Source organism: Temnothorax americanus, unplaced genomic scaffold (assembly GCF_048541705.1).
Source record: "Temnothorax americanus isolate GAGA-0224 unplaced genomic scaffold, ASM4854170v1 Scaffold92, whole genome shotgun sequence".
Taxonomy (NCBI): Eukaryota; Metazoa; Arthropoda; class Insecta; order Hymenoptera; family Formicidae; genus Temnothorax; species Temnothorax americanus.
The window spans coordinates 433245-459668 of NW_027509815.1; the positions used below are offsets into that span (position 1 = coordinate 433245).

Below are 26424 nucleotides of genomic sequence, written 5' to 3' on the forward strand. Positions count from 1 at the left end.
TTGATCTCTCGGAAGCTCGACCAGCTCCCATGTTTGATTCTTCTTGAGTGACGCGATCTCTTCGGCTATTGCCATTTTCCACTGCTCCGTATTAGGCGACTTCTTTGCCTCGTCGACTGTCTCAAATATCTTCTCGACCATTATTGTTTGAGCCGTTGCGATCATTGCGCACAACGAAAGCTTGCTTCTTGTTTAATTTGCAAATAAATCTTGCGTCATTTGTCGAGTTTGAACGCGCTCGTGCGCTCCCACTGGTCGTGAACTGCGTTTGCCCGCGGGCTTGCTGTAAGTTTCTTGCGACTCACTGCCGTCGCTGCCATCGTCGACTTTGGTTGGCGTCTCCTCGATGTCCTCGTCTAATTCCTCTATATTACTCGAAATCGCTTCAATAAGTTTAGGCTTCGACTCGGCGATAATGACATCTTTTGATACGTGAACTCTGTTCGTGCCGCATTCCCAAACGCGGTAGGCCTTCTGCTCAATTGCGTAACCGACCAAAACAACCTCACGGCTCTTGTTGTCGAGCTTCTGTCGCAGTGACTTGTCGATGTGCATGAACGCTTGACTCCCGAAAAGTCGCAGATGTGACACGTCTAGCTTCCCACCAGTAAAGGCCTCATAAGGCATTTTAATGCGCGGCTGTGCGTACAGCTTCCGGCCACAGAGAACGCGGGACCTCCGCCGCTGCAAGCATCGATCGAGCCATCTTGATTATGGTTCGATTTTGTCGCTCCACATGACCGTTCTGTTCCGGGCAATACGCTGTCGAGTGCTCGTGGTGAATCCGGTTCTTCTAGTACACCTTTATTTCTGCTGACAGGAACTTTTGCGTTGTCAGGACCGTAGGCGTTTTACCACGTGACCATGCGACTTCGCATACGCGATGATTTCTTCGACTTTTTCTACGATTTCCGACTTGTGTCGAATCGGGAACACGATGACAGCACCACTATAGTCGTCGACGAAGACCGCCATCATCCTCGACTTGTCGATTACTTCAACCGACATTGGGCCGCAGATTTCATAATATATGAGCTCGGCAGGTTCCTTCGCTCGGTTAGTCGACTCCTTGAATGGCTTCCGCGACATCTTGCTCAACACGCAACCTTTGCACACTGAGTCGCTTCCACTCTTCGAATTCGACGCAACTTCCATACCGGTGACAGCGTCACCTTGAATCAATTTGTTTACCATTCGGTAATTAATGTGCCCGAACCGCTCGTGTCATACGCTGGCCGGAATCGTTTTCGAGCTTGCGATGTTGGCTTCCGCACTCCAGAGCGCTCGCATTCTCATTTGATAAAGGCCACTTCCTGATCGATGACCCGTCGCGAGAACCTGATGTCTTTTCTTGAGCGTTATTTCGAATTTGCCGAATGTCGCGACCGCCCCGCGATCCGTCGACAAGCCGATACCGAACAAGTTCTTCCCCAGGTCAGGGACGTACATACAACACGTTAGCGAGTGTGTGTGTGTCATCGTCTCGTTACCGACATCGAAATCAGCGACGATCACTCCGCGTCCGCACGCGTACACTACCTCTTTGTTACCGACCGTGATAAAGACGTTGATACACAATGCGAACTTTGACCCCTCATATTTTGAAGATAAAAAGTGGGCTCAATCTGAAACTTTCAGAGAATCAATGTTTTATATATAACTATCGTTTAGCACCAAATTCAAGTCGGATTTCAAGGGTGGCGAAACAGGCGATTTTTGGCGTCACTTTTTCCGAACAAATCGTCAATTTTTTAATTGTATGCGTGCAAAAGGATAAAGAATTTTACTTTATATACCCCAAAAGGCCTTATGCCGTGATCAGACTATGGATTGGGATTGAGATTGGATTGAAATTCGACCAATTAGAGCAAAATTCACTAAACTTGAAGTTAGTTTTCTTTATTCTGATTGATTAAATTTCAATCTAATCTCAATCCCAATCCGTAGTCTGATCACGGCTTTAAAGAGCGCTTTGAAGGGACGTACTCAAACCTAACCTCCAATTCATCCACTACCTTACTGTTTCCTCCTTTGGACCAACGGTTTAACGTTTCTTCCGAAAGACGGAATCCAGTTTTCTTCGCATCTTGCACGGAGAGGTGCGGTTTTTTTTCGGAAAAAAACTTTTCCATAATTCATGGCTCTAGTGGACTCGAACCTGGTTCCTCAGATTATGATTCTGGCGCTCTACCACTAGACCACACCGCCGCCTTTTGTATGCGTATAAATCATCTTGATTTATCAAATTACGATACTTTAATAAGCTGCATAACATCATGTATTAATACTGCATTACCCAAAGTCACGTTGGAAGCATTGAAACGAAAAATCATGCTTTTCACGAAAACTTTGAAGTCAAAATGGATAGCTAGCCGTTACGATTACAACAAATATATTACAAAGAATGAAAATTGGTTAAATTATGAATTTTCTTTCCGAACAAAGTACTGAATTTAATTCCTACTTCTTCCCGTATATGTATGCCTCTTAATAGATCAAAGAGTTTCGTGTAGAATGTCCCGAACGACATAAAAGAAAGAGGACTGAGGAAGTACGGAATAATCCGGAAATGATTGATTTTATTATTTGGAAAAAGTTAAAATCTGATGACGCGCTATTTATACATAATTTTATCCAGAGACATTCCGAACATGTCAAAAAGATTAGACAATTCTGTGAAGAAATTGAAAATGGAACAGATTTGATTGATAGAGATAATCCAATATATATTGGTTGTATGTATACTTTAACGGCTTACTACTATATTTAATATCATAACAAGGACATTAATGTTACTGATTTAAGTGATTTTAACCAGTTTTTATGATTATTAACAGCGTATTTGTAAATATTTTTAATAAAGGCTCAAAATTTTTGGCTGGGAATCTTCCCTGAATCTAACTGCTAGAAATAAAAATCATACATGTATAATGTGGATAAAGACAGAAAGTAACGGTTAAATATGATCAAAAATATCACGCAATAGTATAAAATATTATTATAAAATAAAAATATTACGCTAAATATGAGAATAAAAAATATAAATATCGAGCAAATAACACAAGAAGACGTGGCAACAGCGCTCAATTTTAACTGTTGGCTGCACTGAACGCCCGACAGCTATCACATGACTGTTAGTACGTTTACGCGAGCGTTACTTCTGTAGTAACTTACGATAATTCCTTTGCGTAAACGGGATTTTCCTTCGCGTAAACGGGATTTTGTAGTAACTTACGATAATTTACCTCGCGTAAACGAGTGATATATCGTAAGTTACTACAGAAGTAACGCTCGCGTAAACGTAGTATGTCATAAGTATCTGTTATATATTGACAGCTGATTATTAGAAAAGTGAGATTAAATAAAAAATGTTGAAGTGCAATAAAATCCCGCTTTTAAGATATAAGGGCAAGTGGATTTCAGATGCTGTATATAAACATCGGCTGAAAATGTCGGAAACCGGCAAAAAAAGGCGAAAAATATCTATATTAGCTACCGATGAAACAATTACACGAGATACAGATAAAAACGTTGACAACAACCGAGAGCTCGATTATATGGAAGGACGTCGAATTGTCGAATTCTCTGTTCTTGCTAAACAGATGTGGTGTGTTTGTTGTAAAGAAGTTTTATCTATGGAAAACATAGAGCAGGAAACACATCTAGGACTCGCTTCAATTTTACTAATACGCTGTAAATATAAGTAAATAAGTGTAAATAAGTGCCTGCTTTTAAATATCGTAAACACGGGTAAAAAGCATTCTTCGCTGGATGGTAGTATGAACCGATTTGATGTAAATTCGAAAATAGTGCTTGGTAAGTCATGACAGTTAATTGCAATATAATGTATAAAACTCAAATAATGCATAATAAATGATATTGTTCTGAATACTTGCTTGTCTTAAGTATCATGCACGCCGGAATAGAATAGACACATCTAAATAAAATACTTTTATGCCTCAATATACCAACAATCAGTTTCAATACATTTAAAAGATACGAACAGGAAGTCGGACCACACACACTAGTGGAAAAAGTCGCTAAAGAAAATTGTGAAAAAGCTGCAATATTGGAACGAAAACTCACAATACAAGATTGTGCAGCAATTGAAAAACTTTTGTAAGAATTGGTTGATTAATTACCATTTTTCTACTACAATCAAGAAATGTAGCAGTTTTTTTTAATGCCAAATATAATTAATTAACAATATTACAATAGAGAAATAGTTCAGATTGAACACTTGTTAATGAAATTTGGGCAACCGTAAATCCAGTAGTAATTTATTGGCGTAAAGCAGACGATGTTACACGTAGAGAATTTTTTCTTAAAATTTACCCTGAAATCATGGTAGTTGTGGGACAATATGTACCACCAAGAATTTTATGCGAACTATTTTGATTAATATCTACCAGAATAAAAAATATTAATATCTATTACATTAAAATATAAAATATGTTTGATTAATTTTACTAATATATCTAGAAAATTTCAATAATTTTTCAAAATTTACCAATCTGCTTGGTAATTTATATCACATTGTTTGTAAAATGTCTTTTGTATATTTTAAAAATTCCTTGGTTACCAAGTTGTCCTAAGTTTGTAGTGTATTTAAGGGTAAAATATAACAAAAAATTCTCTCCGTGTAGAATTTTACAGTACGATGTAAGATAGTAGAGTGATTTAGCGTAATTCGATACACAGAGGGCTCCAAAAAACAATTTCTCCATTTTACTATAGAATTTTGAAATATTTGTCTCAAAACGCGGCTGCAACTCTTGATTAAAAATTGAGGTACATCAAAAAAAGTAATAAACATAAAAAATGAAGGTTCGAATGTGGTCATCACCCGAACATATGGATAAAACTATAAGAAAAACTTATAAATCGTGTTATATGATCGTATAATAAGTATATAGATATGTATACTATATATTCGAGAAAATAAAAAAAATATATGTATATAATAAAAAAAAAGAATATATATAACAAAAAAATATATAGGCATGTGTGTGTGTGTGTGTGTGCGTGCGTGCGTGCGTGCGTGCGTGCGTGCGTGCGTGCGTGCGTGCGTGTGTGTGTAAAAAAATTATACTATGTAAACAAAATTATAACCCAAACGATACAAATAATATATGTACATACATACCTATATATAGCTGAAAATAATATAAATAAATTCAGAAAAGTCTTTTTTTTTTAATTGAATTACTGGATATTAATATTAATATTTTTTACTTTCGATGTTTGGTACAGGCCGAAGAATTTGCAAACAGGTTTTATCATCAATGGTAAATCGTCGGCGAACTTATCAGTAATCCAAGATTCATCGCTAGCCTCTCCCTCTCTCCCTCCCTCTCCTTCTTCGACTACAGCGACTTCTCAAATTTCGTCATGCCAGACTGCTACTCCGACAAGATTTACAGATCATCAGGAAGAGCCTGCGCAAATACATGAGACTGATTGTGAGCTCGAGACCGAACTGAACAATATCGTAACATTCGATGACGTCGTTCAAATTATGGTATTCTACGATATGAGTTGGAGTAAAAGGGGTGCCGGCCGAAGCTATGACAGCTTAAATGGTTTTGGAGCAATTATCGGGGTCAAGATAGGTCTAGTACTTGACTATGCTACCTGCAATCGGAAATGCAAACAATGTGACATGGGACACGATCCAAGAAACCATGATTGTCGGAAGAATTTTTGGGGTTCTGCAAAAGCCATGGAACCTCACGTTGCTCAAAATCTTGTGAACAACAGCACAATTCTGAAAACCCAGAATGTTGAAGTCGGTGTTCTGATCGGCGACGATGACAGCTCAACGATTGCAGCTTGCCGAGCTACGAGTTCCCATCCTATAATAAAATTCTCGGATACAAATCACGCTGCGGGTGGAGTCACAAAAGAATTGTATAAAATAGCAAATAAACGTAAACACAAAAAACTTACAAAAAATGGAATCGTGTATTTGCATCGTTGCTTTACGTCCGCCATGACGACCAATAAAAGGAACAGTGCAGCTATGGCTCGGGATATTCAGTGTATACCATATCACGCTTTTAACGATCATAGCAAATGCGGCATGTGGTGTGGATTTGTCAAAGATCCAGAGAACTATGACCATACGATTATTCCAGGAGGTTTTCACGATAAGGAATTATTCGAAGCTTTGAAAGATATTTTCGATCGTTTGGCGGCGAATGCTCAGAAGTTTTCTGCCGGAGCTTCTATAGCAACGTGAATGAGAGCCTGAACGCAAGTATGGCTAGCAAAGCTCCAAAGTCAAGATGTTATAGCTTCACCGCTTTTTTAGACTATCGTTTTGCCAGCACGATTGCACAGAAAAACGAAGGCGAGCATTATATTGAAAACGTTCTTAAATCTGCGGCAATGTCACCCGGAAAACACCGTTACAGATATGCGCAAAGAGTTTAGAGGACTGTAATTGAAAGGCGACGTCGAATACTGAGTCCCAGAGTACAAAAAGAAACGATTAGCTTTAAAGAAGGCGAGAACGGCTCTGCGCCGCAGAAGGGAAGATCGAGAGGGTGTAACTTACCAAACAAATTGTACTCTATTAGATGCACCTAATACAAAAATGAATAATAATGTCATAGATCATACGAATTTCGATCTAGAGTTTGACGACGAGCAATATCAAGCTATAGTTTTCCTCGATCTGGAAACGTCAGGTCTCATCAAAGACTGTGATATTCTGCAAATCGCAGCAAAATGTGGTAAATTAACATTTGTTACGTATATAAATGTTGTGTTGACGGTACAAAAGCGTGAACGTCGACGCGTGTATATCACGCGTGTACGCGTGATTCGGGGCCGGATGAACCCCACTGCGCACGCTCGACGAAGCGTGCCGCTCCGACTTCCACGGCCGGCACGGCCAGTCGCTCTCCGCGTATGCTTCACCACGCGACACGTGTCATTCCGCCCCGCGTTAGTCATATGTATAAATGAAATAAATTCATATTAACGGAACAATCGAGTCGTCGCTAATGCCTTATCCAAACAAAATCCAAAGAAGCCGATATCAGCAGCTGCCACCGAAGCAAATGATCTCACTAATTGTCAAGGAGTTTTAATGTATTACGGATTAACCGTCGACTCAGTACCTCTCAGACTTGCGATAAGCAATTTGCAGCAATGGTTGGCATCGCTCGGCAAACCATGTTATATCGCTACCCATAATCTCAGCTTCGATGGACCAAGACTTTTCAATGCCATCGTTACTTGTTCCTTGCACGATGAATTTTGAGATGTTGTCTGTGGATTTATAGACACTCTTACCTTGATTAGAAGGCTTACTGGTAGAAAACGCAAAGGCGAATGTACTATCGCTGGCTTAGCAGAATGGCAAAAAGTTTCGACCGCTGGTGCTCACAACGCAGAGAACGATGTAAATATACTTCTAAAAATTTTCCGATCAGCGAAAATAACTCGTGAAAATCTTGTCGAAAGTGCAAAGTCGTGGGAAGAACAAACAAACATATGGAGTAAGGAGGAATGCACCAGACGTTTTTTAAACGACTTGATCCCATTAAAAAATATAGTTGGCGAAACTATCTGTAAAAAAATGGCCTGTGCCTCAATAAACGTTAACACTTTACAGAGTGTATTTCGCGAAACAGGGGCGGCTGGTATTATCCAGCTTTTGAGTCATAAGGTGAATGGAAAGCCAATAGTAACTAGTCATAAGTCCTCGCTCGAAAAAATTAAGAAATGGATACAAAATAGTTTAATCAAAGAAAAGTAAACTAGTCAGCATCCTTTTCGTCAATACATATTATATTTTTCACTATGTTTGCAAAAATGTGTAATTATTGATATTTAAAGAATAGATAGATATTTATTTCTAATAAACGTTACGTTATTTGGTTTGTAAAAGTAGAATATTTATTGCAATTATTGATATTATTTCTATATAAACATTACGTTACTTGGTTTGTAAAAATAAAATATTTGTTGCAATTACAGATTTATGCATTTATCTTGTTTTTCTTTTCTCTTCACCTTGTTTAAAAAATACTGGGATGTTTTGATATTTCAAAAATCAAATCAGTACAGTTACTTATTCTAGAAGGATATATATCGTAGACATTTCTAGCCAAAAGTGAGATTAGGTAAGAATTTCGTGTATTTTTGCAATGGGATAAAAATCTGAATTTGTTTAATAAATTATCAGAAAACTGTTTTTTGTCAGATTTTTTCATATTAAAATGTATTCCAATTTATAAATTAAATTTAACTCTACTTTTTGGTTGTAATCGTTTATAAGTAAAAATTACTTAAAATATCTATTTTGGTATCAATATGTATTAATTTATATAGAATATTCAATTATATATCATTTCTTTCTATAGTTGTGTCCCCCGTCCCCCACGCATTTTAGTACGATTGCTACAATTTTCAGCCCTCGGCAATCTTCAAGTTACGTCGCATATATACTATAGCATAGAGCGCGCAGTGCGATGTTGCCACGTCTTTAGGCGTCTTCGGCGTCAAACGTCAAAATCCGCGAAAGTGCTGCAGTTTTTACTCTTTTTCTTAGAAACTAGTCAGTGAATCATCGTGAAATTTATAGAGAACCTGTGCCAATGTATCCTCTATACACCGTAATTTTTCTGAGATTTCTTCTCTATTTTTTCTTTACATTCTGAATGCATATGTTTGATAAACTGTCAATCTCCATAAGAACGTATACAAAATTAAAAAATTATATCTTTTAAACAAGTCATACAATCGATCTGAAATTTAACACAGGTTTTTAGGACATATAAGTGCACAATCTCTGTAAATTTCAACTTGATTCCTTTATTTTTACTGAACGGACATACATCCTTAAGTACTGTTATTTCTGCAAATTTAACACGCTATCAATATAATATTATTCGTGACGTCAACAAATTTAGATTTAGAGCACTACTATTAGATCACGCGGGAGTATTAACGGCGATCGGCCGCAAGGCCTCACGCCACTCTGAGACGCTTGGCTCTAGAACACCGTGACCGCCGGGGCACGCGCTCTGCCTAACCGAGTAAGTATAAGGAAACGATGAAAGTAGTGGTATTTCACCGGCGATGTTGCTATCTCCCACTTATGCTACACCTCTCTGTCTCCTTATATAATGCCAGACTAGAGTCAAGTTCAACAGGGTTTTCTTTCCCCGCTAATTTTTCCAAGCCCGTTCCCTTGGCAGTGATTTCGCTAGATAGTAGATAGGAACAGTGGGAGTATTATGGGAGTATTATCAAATTCAATTATCAAAAAAATATTGTTTTCCACAGCGAGAAACGATAGAAATTTCTGAAATAGGTGTTAAAGTTTCTCTACACACAGAGTCTTTTGGATTATACTGCTTTTAGATTCATTAAACTGCTACGTCCTCGTTTAAGTGCATCTGCAAATTTAACGATGATATCCAAATAGGGATGCGATGGTGCTTCCGATCAATCGCGTTACAAGTTGAATTTTGATCATCCCTTATACGATGATTCTAGTATTTCTTCAGTTAATTTTTTAGTTTAGCTACAGCAGCACAAAAAACGATGAATTTAGGCTCATTCGACGCGTTTTTGCACGAAACGAAAAAATCTGGCAGAAAAAAGTGTCGCTCTGCTCCGCGACGCAAGATATTAATCGTAAAAGTTGACAGGAATCAGGTTATGATTCCTGTCATACCGACGACATGTAGCAACACTGAGCCCTGCGGCCACATGCGCATGCTCAGTGGTCGCACGCGCATGTAAAACTGCGCCAATTTTAAATGAATCAATCGTGCAGAATAACCAAGCATCTCGATTCAAGCAGTTAGGTCTCACGCTGGGAGTTTCTTTAATTTAATTATGCGGGGGAAGAACACACACACACACACACACACACACGGGGGGGTGCGAGAAGGGCCTTCGGCCCCCTTTCCCCCGGACCCACCCCGCCGGTAGGCAGCGTTGGCCTCGCTTTACAACATAAAGTACATGCTAAGTTGTAAAGCGAAATTATAAAGCACATGCATGGATAAGCACATTCATAAAAGAAGTTTTATAAGCAAAATAAAATGTTGATTAAGCAATGTGCAAATTTATAATTTGCATACTTAAAAATTGTGAGGAAATAATGTTCAAATTTATAATTTGCATATTTAAAAATTATGAAGGGGCAATGTGCAAGTTTCTACTTGCGCACTTAAAAACTATGAGGAAGCAATGTGCAAGTTTCTACTTACACACTTAAAAACTATGAGGGGGCAATGTGCAAGTTTCTATTGCTTCCTCATAAAGAAAGCTTTGTTTTTGTTAAAAAAAATTTTTTTTGGTTTTTTTGAATGTGTTCAGAATGTTCTAAAATGTCGAAAAATTGCAATTTTAAAAAATGTCTGTATGTATGAATGTGTGTGTGTGTGTATGTGCGTATGTGTGTGTGTATGTGCCAATTTTACCGAAATTTCTATAACTCCAGAACTAATCAACCAAATCTTAACAAATTATATATGAAATAGGGGTAGAAAAAACTGAAGAAAATAATAAAATTAATAAAAATTGCTAATAATAAAGGGGTTTTCAATTTCTGTTTAAAAAAACAGCCAAATTTACCAAAATTTCTATAACTCATTAACCAAATTTTAAAGAATTATATATGAAATAAGGGTAGAAAAAACTGAAGAATATAATAGAATTAATAAAACTTACTAATAATGAAGAAGTTACCGATTTTTATCTAAAAAAATCTATATGATTGCCCTAATTTCCGCAAGTTTTAAAATATCGAGCTTAATTTTTTTATGGATAGAGTATCATTAAAGGTAGGTTGGTGTTGAATTTGGCAATGATCAGTGAAGGGGTTACCAATTTTTGCCTAAAAAGTGTACAAGTTATACATGTAATCTTATATAATAGAACGTATCATTAAAGAAAAGTTGTTTTGAATTTCGCGATGATTGGTGAAAGGGTTACCGATTTCTGCCTAAAAAATATATAAGGTAGACCGAGGCGAATCGGATTACTAATTAGCACAATAAAATAGCTTGTTTGAAAAAAAAACACTAACGAAAACTGAGATTGACTTAAAATTTATATTGATCCGATTCGCCTCGGTTTACCTTAAGTTATTTGATAGATAGAGTATCATTAAAGGAAGATTGTTAGTGAATTTAGCGAGGATCGGTAAAAGGATTACCGATTTCTGCTTAAAAAGTATATAAGATGTACATTTAATTTTATATAGAGTATTATTAAAAGAAGGATGTTTTAAATTTTGCGAGAATCGGTGAAAGGGTTACCGATTTTTGCTTAAAAAATGTGCAAGTATCTTCAATGACACTCTAACCATAAAAAAATGTGCAAGTAGAAATTTTTGGTTGATTAGAGCCAACTTTATACGCAATCGAAGGTTCATATACGAATTTACGAAAACAAAGCTTCCTCTATGAGAAAGCAAAATTAAACTTAACCTCCAAAAATTAAAAAAAAATTTAGCACTAGTTTCAAGAAAACCGGTTAATTAATACTTATTATTTTTCGAAATTTGAATAATTTCTGATACCAGTTTCTAAAAAATCGGTATCAAAAAATTATCCATAAAAAAAATTCAGCTTGAAATCTCAAAGTTTGCGGAAATTGGAGCGTACATTTTTTTAACAGAAATCGGAAACCCCTTTATTATTAGCAATTTTTCTAATTTTATTACATTTTTTAGTTCTTTCTACCCTTACACTTCATATACAATTCTTTAAGATTCAGTCAATTAATTCCCGAAAAAATGGAAAAATTTCGTAACCGGCTTCCAAAAAAATCGGTAACAAAAAACTGTGCCGCAATTAACACGTAGAACTACGTCTATTAGAATAGAACATATATGGAAGAAGCATTGAACATCGAGTCTGTGTCCGACATCGTGCGAGAGAGAAACGTTAATTGCGCGAGAGAGAAAGGTAGTGAAGCCTAATCGTCCGCAATGCGCATACGCAGATATCGATAACCATGCATATAGTACTATTTCATGTTAAAGTATTCAGCGAAGGAAACTAGACGTAGGGCTACGTCAACTGTCAGTTGACGTAGTTCGACGTTGTTGGCACAAACTACGTTGTTGCTTGCGGCACAGTTTGTGCCAACATCTCAATGAGTTAGAAGGAGAAGGGAGTATACCCGTGTGTACCCGGGTGACGTTTACGAATGCAGCATTATTCTTTAAAAATGTATATTATTCCACTTACCTAACCAATAAGAACCCTCAAACGCATTCTAAATAACGTAATTTATGCTATTATTCTTACGATCATTATTTAAAGATCTCTCCACTAACTTTTCTACTTACTTTGTCCTTTCCTAACGTCTTCCTCAAATTCTTACACACACACTCTCTCTCTATCTCAATAAATTTTAAATCTTACGTCTTTCTCTTAATAACGTTAATGTCAATTGCGAAACAAATCCTCGCAATTTGACACATTAATATGAAGCATGCCACACATAGCATGCTTCAGATTAATGTGTCAAATTGAATTAATGAATACGATATATTCAAGATCTTGTATACTAAATTATTTAAAAAAAGAAAGACATATTTTTTCAATAAAATTTTATTTATTTAATTTAAAATTAATAAATATTCTTATATTTTTGTAGCATTAACATTGTAGCATTTTAACATTTATTTTCTTTTTAATCTTTCTTCTGCTGTAAATTTTGTTCATTCTCTTTTTTTTCATTCTGCTTTCGCTTCCTATACAGAGAATAATTTTTTATAACGATATTTATACAAAAACAACAATTATACATCTTTAAAATTTTTTTTACGGTAAACGCTTTTCAGTTTCCTTTTCCTTAGTCTTCCGTTTTACATTTTCTGCTTGCTCCCTTTCATATTCTAACATAGCGCTCAGCAATCACCATTAACCAATCACAGAGCCGTATTAGCATCTTAAGATATTACTTAAGACGGTCTTGAAATAAGATCTTGAGATATCGGGCTCTTTTTTTTTAATCGATAGAGAATTATTCAACGAAAGTTGGTATTGAATTGGGCGATGATCTGTAAAAAGGTTCTTTAAAAAAATTTTTTTTTTTAGAAAAGTGTGTTTTACGCTGTAACTTTTTTAATATTTGAGATAGCAATCTATATTTAATTTTATTGTATTTTCCAGTTTTTTTTACCCCTATTTCATATATAATTAATTAAAATTCAGTTTGTAGAAAATTTTATAAGTTGCGAGTTTCACATGTCACATGTCATTTAGTGAATTTCAAGATAATATCGATTTTTAATAATATATTTTTACGAGAAACAGAAGAAAATAAATAAGTAATGGAAGAATATAAGAATTGTAAGTTAAAATTACATTTATCTACTATACATATATATTATATATATATATATATATATATATATATATATATATATATATATATATGGTAAAACTGAAGGAGAGCTCCCTCCTCACCGATTTCGACGAAATTAGGCTTAATCGATTCGATTTTGCACAAAACGAATGAATCTGGCAGAAAAAAGCCCCGCTCGGCTTCGCGACGCGAGATATTAACTGTTAAAGTTGACGACTATCAGGTTATGAGACCTGTCATACCGACGCGATGTAGCGACTGGTAGCGACCACGAACATGCCCTGCGGCCACATGCGCATGCTCCGTAGCCGCACGCGTATGCAAAAGAAGGTCACGTGACAACTGTCCAAGCGGTAAGTAAAACAATTTCAAATGTTGATTCTCTTTTGTTAATTTTACGAGTCCAATAAAGGATTTACACTGCGCCCGATGTTCGACCTACGACGATCCGACAATGAGACTCTGCACGAGTTTCTCGCCGTAACACACGATAAAGAAAAGTTAATTAATTATTTAATCGAGCATCATTTAATTGATAAAGAAATACAGTGTCCAAAATGTAATAATAAATTAATAATTGATACAAGTAATGTGTCAGATTTCGATGCCGGAAAACATATTATGAAAAGAATTCCAGTAAAAAATATGTAAAAAAACAATGTCAGTTCCAAACAAGTGCAAAATGTGATACGTGGTTTAGCAAGTCAAAGTTAAGCTTTGAAACCGCATGCCGACTGACAGCATACTTTATAATGTTACGGCCTCCGCGACATCGATTTTTGTGCACGGAGTTACAACTTTCCGATCATTCGGTTGTTGATTGGATTTCCTTTTGCCGAGAAGTAAGTATAATTTGATACATTTAAAATACATGAAATATAAATATTTTAAATATATATTTAGCAAATTTATTTTAAAATGATATAGGTTTGCATATACTAGGCCGAAAAAAATTCTACTAAACTTGAAGGCTCCAACAAAATTGTTGAAATAGACGAGGCTAAAATCGGCAAAAGGAAATACAACCGTGGTCGAATTATTGAAGGAAAATGGATCTTCGGTGGATATGAACGCGATTCAACAAAAATATTTCTTGTTGCGGTTCTGGATCGTACAGAAGAAACTTTTCTGGGAATCATAAAGGACCAAGAAGCACAAAAAGTCAAGATGATGTCATTGTGACGTCAAAATGACGGGAAAAAGTCAGAGTTTGATCACTGGCACTATCATGAGTCGAAAATGACTGTACAATGACTCGTCATAAAATCATTACGTGACGATATTTTGACTTTCAGGGTTTTTATATTAATTTATTTTTAAAAATATAATAATTTGTACGTTCAACCATTAGTTTCACAAATTGTTCTGAAAAAGAATATGTTTCAGTGAATTCCTTATAAAAGCATCGCTACAAACGGTTTTTTAATTTATGAGACTATAGATTGCCTGGCACTTAATTAAAAATTAAAATTATTGTGTGTGTGTGTGTGTGTGTGTGTGTGTGCGTGCGTGCGTGCGTGCGTGCGTGCGTGCGTGCGTGCGTGCGTGCGTGCGTGCGTGCGTGCGTGCGTGCGTGCGTGCGTGCGTGCGTGCGTGCGTGCGTGCGTGCGTGCGTGCGTGCGTGCGTGCGTGCGTGCGTGCGTGCGTGCGTGCGTGCGTGCGTGCGTGCGTGCGTGCGTGCGTGCGTGCGTGCGTGCGTGCGTGCGTGCGTGCGTGCGTGCGTGCGTGCGTGCGTGCGTGCGTGCGTGCGTGCGTGCGTGCGTGCGTGCGTGCGTGCGTGCGTGCGTGCGTGCGTGCGTGCGTGCGTGCGTGCGTGCGTGCGTGCGTGCGTGCGTGCGTGCGTGCGTGCGTGCGTGCGTGCGTGCGTGCGTGCGTGCGTGCGTGCGTGCGTGCGTGCGTGCGTGCGTGCGTGCGTGCGTGCGTGCGTGCGTGCGTGCGTGCGTGCGTGCGTGCGTGCGTGCGTGCGTGCGTGCGTGCGTGCGTGCGTGCGTGCGTGCGTGCGTGCGTGCGTGCGTGCGTGCGTGCGTGCGTGCGTGCGTGCGTGCGTGCGTGCGTGCGTGCGTGCGTGCGTGCGTGCGTGCGTGCGTGCGTGCGTGCGTGCGTGCGTGCGTGCGTGCGTGCGTGCGTGCGTGCGTGCGTGCGTGCGTGCGTGCGTGCGTGCGTGCGTGCGTGCGTGCGTGCGTGCGTGCGTGCGTGCGTGCGTGCGTGCGTGCGTGCGTGCGTGCGTGCGTGCGTGCGTGCGTGCGTGCGTGCGTGCGTGCGTGCGTGCGTGCGTGCGTGCGTGCGTGCGTGCGTGCGTGCGTGCGTGCGTGCGTGCGTGCGTGCGTGCGTGCGTGCGTGCGTGCGTGCGTGCGTGCGTGCGTGCGTGCGTGCGTGCGTGCGTGCGTGCGTGCGTGCGTGCGTGCGTGCGTGCGTGCGTGCGTGCGTGCGTGCGTGCGTGCGTGCGTGCGTGCGTGCGTGCGTGCGTGCGTGCGTGCGTGCGTGCGTGCGTGCGTGCGTGGCGTGCGTGCGTGCGTGCGTGCGTGCGTGCGTGCGTGCGTGCGTGCGTGCGTGCGTGCGTGCGTGCGTGCGTGCGTGCGTGCGTGCGTGCGTGCGTGCGTGCGTGCGTGCGTGCGTGCGTGCGTGCGTGCGTGCGTGCGTGCGTGCGTGCGTGCGTGCGTGCGTGCGTGCGTGCGTGCGTGCGTGCGTGCGTGCGTGCGTGCGTGCGTGCGTGCGTGCGTGCGTGCGTGCGTGCGTGCGTGCGTGCGTGCGTGCGTGCGTGCGTGCGTGCGTGCGTGCGTGCGTGCGTGCGTGCGTGCGTGCGTGCGTGCGTGCGTGCGTGCGTGCGTGCGTGCGTGCGTGCGTGCGTGCGTGCGTGCGTGCGTGCGTGCGTGCGTGCGTGCGTGCGTGCGTGCGTGCGTGCGTGCGTGCGTGCGTGCGTGCGTGCGTGCGTGCGTGCGTGCGTGCGTGCGTGCGTGCGTGCGTGCGTGCGTGCGTGCGTGCGTGCGTGCGTGCGTGCGTGCGTGCGTGCGTGCGTGCGTGCGTGCGTGCGTGCGTGCGTGCGTGCGTGCGTGCGTGCGTGCGTGCGTGCGTGCGTGCGTGCGTGCGTGCGTGCGTGCGTGCGTGCGTGCGTGCGTGCGTGCGTGCGTGCGTGCGTGCGTGCGTGTGTGTGTGTGTGTGTGTCGCGTTATACCGTCTGCAGACCATGTGACATACGATATCCAATGAGCGTAAGCTTCGCCGAGAAAGCTCTATGTACAGCTCATTCTATGTATATCGCGTGTCGCGTGTCGTCGTGTCGTGTCGTGTGTCGCGCACCGGGTGTTGGTTTTTCGAGAAAGCTGTACGTTCGCTCATATCACACGTGTTGCTTTTGGTTTGTAGCCGGCATAAAAGTTGCCTGCGCCGTGCTAGATAGACTGGCACGCGGTGCTTCCGTCATTATTTCTAGGCTCGTACCATTTACCGGCTTGTACTCGCCTGAACGTGCTACGACTAAAAAGTGTTTATAGCCGAATATTCTACTAATATTGTTGTTAACAATATATAGTGACCATTATGGCTGAGAAACATGTAAGTAGATTTACTGACGATGAGTATATAATAATCATATTTTTAACCTGTGTTGTACAGGTTATATTTAAGGTTATGGAATCACAAAATTTAACATTATCTCTAGTTGTATATAAAAGTCTCTCTTGCTAGTATTATATTGTATAAAAGAAAGTAAAATCTTGAACTAAAATACTTTTTTTTTTTTTTTTTTTTTAGAAATTAAAATCATTGAAACGAAAAATCCGACGTAATGCGAAGGTCATGGTATCTAAGAAAATGCGTCAACACGAATTACGAGAACGGTATGGACTGACAAATGCTAATAGATGTGAAACTGATTTGGAATTTGATACGGATGATGAAATTGATGAAGACAGAAATAATTCTAGTGAATCCGATACTTATCGGGGGGATAGAGAAAGTGATGAGAACGCAGAAAATATTAATGCAACAATTCTGCAAGGTTTTCCAACCCAACTAATTGACGACAATAATGCGATAAGTGATGAGGAAAATACTGAAGATAGTTTACGTAATTGCAGTACTGACGCAAGTTCTGAACAAAATGATGATCGAGAGGAAATTGTAATTAATGAGAACTTGGGGAATTTATATGATTCTTTCAGCAATAGTGACTCTGAATATAATGTTTATATTGGCAACGTTAATCCCAATAATATACCAGTTATTGACACGCAGTGTGACAGAGATGTTTATATTTTAAGAACACTTAAAGCGTGGGCATTGCGAGGCGTAAGCAGAAAAAAAATTAATGATTTGCTCTCTAGATTGCAACCTCTTTTCCCCATTTTACCCAAAAGTTATAAAACTCTTTTGAAAACTTCTCGAAAAGTTCCTTTGAAAGTAATTGGTACAGGAAAAATGTGGTATAAGGGTATTCAAACTAACATACGCCAAAAATTATCTGATGCGTATATAATGGATAAAGGTGAAATAGTTATGGATGTAAACATTGATGGGCTAAATTTATATAACAGTACGGATGGCGAGTTTTGGCCGATTCTTGGGAGTTTTAGTGACGAGGCAGATCCGTTTATCATCGGTGTCTACTATGGCAATAACAAACCGGAGAATATAAACATGTTCTTAGAAGATTTTGTTGCGGAAGTTGAAGAATTAAATGAGAATGGATTTGAATTGGGCGGGATTTTTTACCCTTTCCGAATACGAAATTACATTTTGGACGCTCCAGCCAGAACTTTCATTAAGCAATGTATGGGCCACACAGGACGATTTTCTTGCGAAAAGTGTACAGTTGAAGGTAAAAGGTTTAAAAATCGTTTAACTTTTACAAATTTGGACTGTCCACTTCGAACAGATGACTCTTATGTTGCTAGAGAAAACCCACAACACCACACTGGTATTTCACCTCTAGAACGTATTGGTACTGGTATGGTTTCACAATTCAGACTCGATCCAATGCATCTGATACATCAGGGTGTATTCAAAAGGATGATACATTATCTGGTAGAAGGATCTGACCGTTATAGATTGCGTCGTCGTACAATAACAGAAATATCTATAAGCTTACAAGAAATTGCTAAGAACATTCCTACAGAATTCAATAGAAAACCACGAACCTTCAAGCATTATAATAGATATAAGGCGACGGAATGGAGAAGGCTGTTGCTCTATGATGGTGTTAAGATATTCAAAGATCATTTGGACCCCAAGATTTACGATCTTTATTTGATGTTACACAGTGCAATTTACATATTGTCGAGCCCTCTCTTGGTAACTACTATGATTGACGTAAGTGAATGTATCTTGAGAGAATTTGTGATACATGCTGCTCAGGTTTTTGGACAGGAGTTTGTAGTGTACAATGTTCATAGCATAACGCATTTAGCTGAAGAATGTCGATCCTACGGTTCACTGGAAACGTTTTCCGCATTCAAGTACGAGAATTATCTCGGCGTAATATCTCGAACACTCGGTTCCACTTACAAGCCATTGCAACAGTTAGCACACAGAGATATTGAGACTAATGGTACTCTGAAAAATCCAACTCCAGTTAGAGATCCTAATGATGTGATACTTTACAAGAAACATGATCCTTGGCCTGAATTGAAAAATGGCCAACAGTATACCACACTGACCATGAAGGGAATAACTCTTTCTCTCAGCATTGCTGATAGGGGTTTCGTGTCGATTGAAGGAGACAGTTCTTTTAAGTAATATAATACAAACGCCAGCAGGAAATATTTGGCTAGCAGATCGAAAGTTCATGGAACAAAACGATGCTTATGACTTTCCATTACGTTCATCTTTGCTCGGAATTGTAAATGTTTCTAACTTAGAGAGAACGAAGCGTTATTGGATGTTGAGCGAATTCGCCAAAAAATGCGTTTTGATTCCTAATAGTAACGGTTATCTATTTATTCCACTCCTGCACAGCACAGATCGTAATTTTTGATTAACGATGGTATGAGATTTATAATGATATATACATATACAGTTCGGATATTTTCATGAGACTGATCTTTAGATTTATTTTTATAGTACTCCCTTGTAAAGTTTTTGGAGGAGGATGGAGATGATCTGATTGAAATAGTACCTACTAAGTGGCTGATTGGGACAGATAAAGCATATTGGCCACCCAAGAAGGGTTCACGTGACAAAATAACGCGATGGGTTATGAGTCTGATAGATCCTGAGACAAGTTGGGAACAATTTCCCATTGTATTGAAGCATCAGTATTGTAAGTTATTATTGCGTTTAGTACTGCTAATTGACAACATTATATCAGATATTACACACAAAAGATAGTTGTGCAATTGCAATAGCATTGACATCTCCTCGACGGAGTGGCAGTCCGTAAAAATATGTGTGATCTTCCTTTCATATCGTCTATATTTCACTTTTTTTTATAGCAACATACAATAATGCTAGAAAAGGTCTAATAATAGCAGAAGAAGAAACAAACATAGATTCAAATGTATCAGATTGTGAGAGGCCTAGGAAAAAGAAATACCGGTTCGGTTTGAATTAGACAACTCGGATAATCATGTTTCTCCAAAGACACGCGAAAACATTGTGGTAGCAAGCAGCGACAGCGAAGACAACTTTGATCAGGAAAATGCTAGCGTCAGATCTGTTCTTAGAGACAAAGTACAGTCTATATTAAAAAACGTATCGTCCCGCAAACGAAATCGAGTAGTTGGAGAACAAAACGAAAACGACAGCACAATTCTAAAAAAGATTAATTTACGTAGTAAGCGTACAAAACACATCGTTCAGAATACAGCTGAGAGTAACGTCAGTAAAAAATACCATTATCAGCATCAGACCGAAAACGAGAAAAGTAATCTGTTTCAAGAAAAAAATATTACTTTATCTTGTCAGGCTGCAAAACATCGCGGTGCTAAAAATGCATATAAGCATGGCTTGGGTAAAGACAATTATGACAATCACAAGTGAGAGAAGATTTTTATCCAAAGTACTAATTCGTTTTGTTGACTACAGTTGATAGCAGTGTTGTAGGTCGAGGTGGTATAAAAGATATCAGAGAAGATATCAGCGTTAACAGTGCAGATGTTGGCAGCGATAAAAATGAAAAATCAGCCTTGACAAGAAGGGATTCAAATCTTCCTTTACGTGAGTTTACCCCACCACCCGCATCTGGGCCTTCTGATAGATCTGATGACAACTTCGATATTCAAAAATTACAGTCCATCACGATGGATGATGCAAGTCCAGGTATGGCTTTCTAATTTTTAATTCTACCCAGTAAAAACAGTCAAAATTTACACATTATTAATAACTTCAGTTTTCAGATTTTCTTCTCATTTTTTAATCTAATAGACTGCCTACCCGTCAAAAGTTATATGCTTCACAACAACCTTGACTAAAAGGCCATTGCACGTAACAAAATTTTAGTCATAATCGTAAGGCCGTAAGAAAATAAACCAATCACAGTCGATTATTCTCCTTGAGCTCGAAGAATAATCGAGTGTGATTGGTCTATTTTCTTACGGCCTTACGATTATGACTAAAAATTTGTTACGTGCAATGGCCTTAATAATTAACAATAATCTATGTGTTTTTGTGCAGCTGGACATAATCAGCCATCATTACGATCGACGCCTTCACCACAATCACTCCTATCACCATTGCCATCACCGCCTTCATCGACATTGTCACCACCACCATCAGAAATGAAATCGCTCGCCAAAAACAGTAAGGACGCTTCTGCCCTTCAAACCTCATCGCTTAAAGGTAATAAACAAAGGCATGTTTAAATTAATAGAAATATTTAAGTTGTTAGATGACAGTGAGATTATTATAAGTGTTGATTTGAATTGTCTCAGGTCGAAAGGAATATTCTTTTTCACCTAAGGAAGTTGAAATTAATACTTAATTAAAGGAAATTCATATGCAGAAAATGAAAACTAAATCAGCAAGTAACAGTTCCACTTCTCCAGAAACCTGTAAATGTTATATGATAGAAAACGTCAAAGGCTTTCAGGACTTTTACGCAAAACGAAATTTTGTTTCAGCTGTTGTCACTTCAAAGAATTCGGCGGTACAGCTAGTCAAGGCTGAACTACTACAACAAGTGAGCAGTAAAATCGATATACTTTTGATTAATCAAGAAAGAATCTTGCGGAAGCTATTTCCTGGAGAGCAGGCAGTAGTACGGCCCAAGAATTTGCCGCAGCTGCCCCTCCAGACTCACGAGGCATTCAATGCGTTTCAGAAGTTTCTTGAAAATGATATAAACTTTAATGCTACCGTAAGTATTGTAGTAACCTTGTATATAACTAATGATTTACTTGAATAGTGATATTTCGTGTTTTACATTTTTAGGTCGATTATTTTGCTTCATTTTCTTGCGCAGATACAGAAAAATCTGCTGTTGGAAAGTTGCTACCAAAAATTATATCAAACAAACTTGCGCGTATTCTTAATTGGACAGGATCGGGTACGATCAAATTAGGCATTGAAGGCACCCCACTCCATGAAGCACTTCAGTGTAAGTTGCATTGTGATCGAACAAACGTACATATATAATACATCTGATTGGCAATAACTACAATTCAGTCGTTTTGGTGTTTCCAGGCGCTATTTTGAAAAATTTTCCGCAAAACGATCTTCAAGCTTCCACAGGTAGTATGAAGAGATGGTTTCACACAAGTAGCCAAAGAAAAGTATAAGGGACCTAAGTAATTAGGTATTACCCCTTTCGGGGTAATAATCGGAAATGATACTTCAGAGATACGTCTGGCCGGGCACGCAGCCTTCGTGCATGTATTAGAACGAATGGCAATAATAAAACGGTGCATACACGAACGATGTTTATAACCGAGGGTGTGCGCCACCATAACTCGTTATCCGCGTTTCATGCGTTTCTTTTGTGGAATTTTTCAAAGCGCGGCCGTACTTGCAAATACTTGCACGGTGTTAGAGTCACTGAACCCAATCAGACTCGAAATTCTGTGCTTTTAACATTTTACTTCAAAATATTGGTACACTATGATTTCTTATAAGAAAATATACTATCCAGTTTATTAAGTAACGCACGCACGCACGCACGCACGCACGCACGCACGCACGCACGCACGCACGCACGCACGCACGCACGCACGCACGCACGCACGCACGCACGCACGCACGCACGCACGCACGCACGCACGCACGCACGCACGCACGCACGCACGCACGCACGCACGCACGCACGCACGCACGCACGCACGCACGCACGCACGCACGCACGCACGCACGCACGCACGCACGCACGCACGCACGCACGCACGCACGCACGCACGCACGCACGCACGCACGCACGCACGCACGCACGCACGCACGCACGCACGCACGCACGCACGCACGCACGCACGCACGCACGCACGCACGCACGCACGCACGCACGCACGCACGCACGCACGCACGCACGCACGCACGCACGCACGCACGCACGCACGCACGCACGCACGCACGCACGCACGCACGCACGCACGCACGCACGCACGCACGCACGCACGCACGCACGCACGCACGCACGCACGCACGCACGCACGCACGCACGCACGCACGCACGCACGCACGCACGCACGCACGCACGCACGCACGCACGCACGCACGCACGCACGCACGCACGCACGCACGCACGCACGCACGCACGCACGCACGCACGCACGCACGCACGCACGCACGCACGCACGCACGCACGCACGCACGCACGCACGCACGCACGCACGCACGCACGCACGCACGCACGCACGCACGCACGCACGCACGCACGCACGCACGCACGCACGCACGCACGCACGCACGCACGCACGCACGCACGCACGCACGCACGCACGCACGCACGCACGCACGCACGCACGCACGCACGCACGCACGCACGCACGCACGCACGCACGCACGCACGCACGCACGCACGCACGCACGCACGCACGCACGCTTGCACGCACGCAAGCACACACGCCTGCACGCACGCACGCACGCACGCACGCACGCACGCACGCACGCACGCACGCACGCACGCACGCACGCACGCACGCACGCACGCACGCACGCACGCACGCACACACACTTCGCTACTTTATAATTTATGTCCTTTTATAACTTTTTTTTAGTACCATCTGCTCTCGCTGAATTTCTGTCACACATTCCTTGATTTTAAACCATATGCAGTAGAGCAGTCTAATATTTTTCAACAAATTTCGTACTATATATATATATATATATATATATAAGTTAAAAATTATAATATTATATTTTATGTCAAATATTATACAGTGTTGTATTATGGTACATGTATACATTACACAGTTACTCAAAATATAATAAATAATTTAAAAATGAACTAGTTTTTAATATGTTCTTAAATATAAGTATTTTTTATATTAATTATTATATATATATGCACGAAAAAAAAGTCACACGAAAAAAGTCAAGAAGACGTTGTTTTGACGTCATTATGACGTCACGAAATCGTCCTTGCCAAGAACCATAATGACGTCATCATTACTTATACAACATGACTTTTAAAAGATGTCATTTTGACGTCATTTTGACTTATGTGTTCCCCTCGAGTGGATCCTACCTGGGACGACGATAATGTCAGATTGTTGGAAGTCTTACAATTGTTTAAACAATGAAGGCTTCCAACATCTGACCGTTAATCATTCCATGAATTTCGTCGACCCAGATACTAGTAAGTATAAACATTTTAAATAGTTTACAAATTTTTTACTTTAACTATAATATATTAAAGAAAAATTAAGAAATGTATAAATGCATTGACACAGTTTTTTAAATTTTAGGAGCCCACACCCAGTACATAGAACGCGTTTGGAGAGAGGTAAGAGCTAATATCCCACGGTATGGAACACGTACTTTACACTTGGTGGGATATTTAGCTGAATATCTCTTCAAACGCGTTCATGATTACGAAGATCGGTTGAGCGGTTTTTTCTGTACGATTGCGGAAATGTATCCACCGAAGATCCCTGGTGAAGCTGAAGCAGATGTCTCGGAGGCTTCTACAAGTGCAACTTAAAAAGAATATTTGCTAAACCACGTATCACATTTTGCACTTGTTTGGGACTGACATTGTTTTTTTTACATATTTTTTGCTGGAATTTTTTTCATAATATGTTTTTCGGCATCAAAATCTGACATTACTTGTATCAATTATTAATTTATTACCACATTTTGGACACTGTATTTCTTTAGCAATTAAATGATGCTCGATTAAATAACTAATGAATTTTTCTTTATTATGGGTTACAGCGAGAAACTTGTGTAAAATAATATAAATATGTACTTTTCATATACCAACTATTCTCTGCTTTAAAATTTTTATTTCTGTTTTGTTAACTTCAACACGCTTAATATCTGTAACAGAAATAATTTGTGTTCAAAAATATTCTCTGTTGTAATCAAAACTACAAACTTGAAAACAATGTATTAAATTTTATTATTTATTAATTGGATTAAAGTTTAGATCTAACATTTTCTTAAAATAAACGTGATAACTGTATGCACGGCTGCGTCGAATATGTCCTAATTCCTAAAAAGTATAAAAAACATAATAATTAATACTTATTTGATATATACTTATTAATTGAAATTACCTCGTGATTTAAATAGCTAAATCTATCTTTAATATTGCGCTTCCTTTCCGCTGTATACGCATTTTTCAACGTAAAAGCTAATATATCGTGCAAAAAATCTTCGGATACTGCATTCAGGTAGGAAAAATTGACAAGGGTCTGTAAACGGTGATTAAGGCCGTAAACCCCGTTTGAATTTCCCGTGCTTATTTACGAGGCTTTCGCGTAGGTACACTCGCGCCTGGCGCCACCTAGAGCGTTCGGATTGGTGGATGCATGTGTGCTGTGATTGGCTGTAGCAGATGTGCTGTGATTGGCTGATGCATGCGTGCGGTGATTGGCTGTGAGTCTTTGCGAGGGAGACACTCCCTGTTCGGATTACTTCTTGTATAACCGGCGTACGAGCAAGTCGCAAAAGTAACGCGCGGATCTTTTCAATGATTATATTGTGTTTTATCGAGTTGACCCGTTAGTCAATTAACCTGCAATCCTGACGCCCTCCCTTACAGTCTCAGAAGTGAGATCAAGCTCGATTACGCGATTCGCGTGTGGAATTTTTTTTTTTAAGCCGATTTGAGTGGATTCTTGCCACGCGGAAGAAAACCGCCGAGAACATTCGACGCCATTCGCAAGCCCGCGAACAGATACAGTCTCGCAGATCGCGAGCATTCCACGCAAATATCCGGAGAAAGTGCCGGTACTACAATCAATTATGCGAAGTGCGTAATTCACGAACAATCATCGCCGTTGCTGAAGGCCGCGCGAGAAGATCGTCATTGCCGGAAACTGTGCAGAACATTCGTGAACGTTCTTCCGCCGTTGCAAGAGCTGTGCGGAAGTTCTCTACCGATTACGCCATTGCCGAGTGCTGTGCGGACATCGTTTCTATCCTTCTGCCGTTGCCGAAGCTGTACAGAATTTCGCCGTTGCCACGGGCTGTGCGAATTCGTGCCGTTGCCGAAGCTGTGCGGGGGTTAACCGACCTCGTCATTGCCGCGCGCGTGCGAGGATCGTTTCATCATCTTTTCGCCGTTGCAAGAGCTGTGCGGAAGTTCTTTACCGATTACGCCAATGCCGAGTGCTGTGCGGACATCGTTTCTATTCTTCTGCTGTTGCCGAAGCTGTGCAGAATTTCGCCGTTGCCACGGGCTGTGCGAATTTGTGCCGTTGCCGAAGCTGTGCGGGGGTTAACCGACCTCGTCATTGCCGCGCGCGTGCGAGGATCGTTTCATCATCCTTCCGCCGTTGCTACGCGCTTTGCGGAAGTTCTTAACCGATCTCGTTGTGCGAGTTACGCGAGAATCGTATTACAGTCTCAGCCTTTCGCCGTTGCCAAGAGCTGTGCGGAAGTTAACCGGCCACGATATACGTGCCGTACAGAGATAATCATCCTTTCGCTATTGCTACAAGCTGTGCGAAAGTTTCAACCGACCTCATCATTGCCGCGAGCTGT

General features: G+C 40.5%; 1 protein-coding gene and 1 pseudogene across 1 annotated transcript in view; both read left to right on the forward strand.

The window, feature by feature from the left end:
• LOC143908348 (uncharacterized) overlaps positions 1-26424 on the forward strand; it is a 256163-nt gene that overhangs the window by 208908 nt on the left and 20831 nt on the right. The gene's annotated exons all lie outside the window — the stretch shown is intronic.
• Positions 14054-24457, forward strand: LOC143908320 (uncharacterized; annotated as a pseudogene).